Source organism: Pseudorca crassidens, unplaced genomic scaffold, assembly GCF_039906515.1.
Source record: "Pseudorca crassidens isolate mPseCra1 unplaced genomic scaffold, mPseCra1.hap1 Scaffold_138, whole genome shotgun sequence".
NCBI lineage: Eukaryota > Metazoa > Chordata > Mammalia > Artiodactyla > Delphinidae > Pseudorca > Pseudorca crassidens.
Genome location: NW_027136065.1, coordinates 320001 through 322500, shown reverse-complemented (window position 1 = coordinate 322500; position 2500 = coordinate 320001).

Below are 2500 nucleotides of genomic sequence, written 5' to 3'. Positions count from 1 at the left end.
AGAGCCACTCACGGGACACACCACCGCGGCGGAGACCCCGAGGAGCACGCTGGGAAAAGGGAACGACACCACCGCTCGGCCTCGCGCGCCTGAGGGACGACCTGGAGCGCTCCAGGGGCACCACAGAGGACCGAGCAAGTCACGCTCACGCGCCGGCAGCGGGCGCGCGGCGCAGCGGCGGGACGGCCCCCACCGACGCGGGGAGGACCGCCCGCGAGGCACACGCCAAGGAGGCGAAGCGAGAGCGTCTGCTGCGTCCGAGGACCACGGCCCCGCCCACGCCATGAGGCAGGAGGCGGGAGACCGCAGGTCAGGGCCGGAGACCACCACCCCTGCCTCCCACACACCCCTCGGCAGGCCGGCAGGGCGTGACAAGAGAGGCGAGGGGCCCGCGGACAGAACGAGAAGAGCGGTCCCGTTCGCCAAGAACGTCCGTCCCTCGTCTGGCGCGACTTAAGGCCCGGCCCAGGAGAGCGCGACATCACCACATCGATCAGTCAATCCAGAGAGCCAGGGGCCACGAGGGCCCCGAGGGAGGAGGGGCACGGCGAGGACCCTCACCGGAGGAGCCTGCTTCAGCCTCAGCCGGCACCCAGCCCCCCCCTTCGCTCCCTCTTGCCTTCTCGGGCAACAGTGGCCGACGACCCCGCGAGGAGAACGCCTGACACGTGGCACGGAGCCTGCGGGTTGGGGTCGTCTCAGCCACCACCGGGTGCCTGCGGCGGGGAAGGGGAGTCACACGGGGTAGAAGACCCACGCACCACCTCGCCCCGCCGCCCTCGGGTGAGCCAGAGACCGGAGGCGGCACCGCGGGTCGGGTCAGCCGGGCGCACACACGAGAGCCGGCGCGCAGGCCCAAGCGGGCGGCTCAAGTGGCAAGGGCCGGTTCGGGCGCCGGACGGCGGTCCAAAGCCCAGCGCCCTGCGCGCGTCCAGAGTCCCAGAACCCCCAGCGAGAGATGCCAGAGGAGACCGTGTCAGCACCTATCTGGTGGTAAAAAAGGCCCATTTCAGGCGAAAAAAATCACGGCGCCCGGCAGCGGGGCCCATCCACGAACCTCGGGGGGGCTCCCCGGGACCTCGGCCCGGCTACCTCTCCCCAACACTTCCCCATCCACAGCAGCCCCGGAGCTCTCTCGGGGCCATCTGGTCGACCCGAGGAGCGGGGGGGGGGGGGGGGGGGGGCGGCAGAGTGGAGCGGGGCGGGGCGGGAAAACGTGGCAGAGGCAGCGAGCGGGCCGGGGTCGCCCTCCCCGGATCGCCCGCGCGAGCAGGTACCGTACCGCCGTCCCTCCGAGTCCCCGGGCGAAGACTTGGTTACAGAAAAGGAACTATCCCACTCTGCCGCCTCTGACGAGCGGGGCCCACGAGGGACCGCGCCCGGGCCCAGGCCGCCCTATCCGGGCCACCCAGTACGACTCGGGCCGGTCCCCACCGCCACCCCCACCCCGGCCGGGACTCGCGGTGGAGGAGGGGGCGGGGGAGGGTGAGAAAAAGTCGCGTCCGCCGACCGGGACCCACGTGGGCCCGCTAAAGGGCCGGGTGCGCCCTCCCCGGCCACCCGCGCGAGCAGGTCCCGGCCCGTCCGCGTCCCCGGACCCAGGGGGACTTGGAAACATTTTCGCACGGAGGCACCTCCCAGGCGACCGGAGCCCACGAGGGACCGCACCCGGGCCCGGGCCTCTCTCTCCGGGTCACCCCTCGCGGCCCAGCCCGGTCCCCACCTCCGGAGTCCGACTCGGAAAAGCATCGGTCAGAAAGAATCCGACCACCGGGACCCACGCGCGCCCGCCAACGAGCCCGTCGCGCCCTCCACCGGCCTAAACGCACGGGCACGGGCACGGGCCGGTCCCCACCTCCGGAGCGGGGCGCTGTGGGGACCGGGCGGTGGGGGGGGGGGGAGGGAGGGAAGGAAGGAAGGAGGGTCGGGTGGCCGGGTCGGTCCCCGCGGCCGGATGCTGGTCGACCAGGCCAGGCGGCCCCACAGACCGGCTCGAGAGCGCGGCGACAGTCACACCCTCATAGGCCTGCACGCCCAATCTCAAGCGACAGCAGGAGGCGCCCACGCCTGGGCCCCACCGGGACAGTCACCGCCAGCGTCGCCCGGCTCCCGGAACTCTGCCTCGGGCCCGGCGGCCGAGTCACAGCCCTCACGAAGGTCGCCGAAGCTCCAGAGACAAGGGACAATATAAAAGCGGCCGCCAGGTGGCTCCCGACAACGGCTCCAACGTCCCCGGGCCGGGTTCCCTGTCGCCGGCCGGCCACCGAGGATGCAGCAGCGCCGGGCCGCCCAAACGCCCGAGCTCGGCCCGCCGGGGCGAGCCGGCGGGCGTCTGGCGCGGCCCCGAGGCGTCCGTCTCGGAGCTAGCTCCCGGGACGGCACGACACGGCGCGACCCCGGCAGCAGACGGGGGGGGGGGGGGGGGTGGCCGGGGAAGCTGGGAAGACGTCGCCGGGAGGCCGCCTCGAAGGAAACGCGCTCCCCACGCGACTCCTCGGCG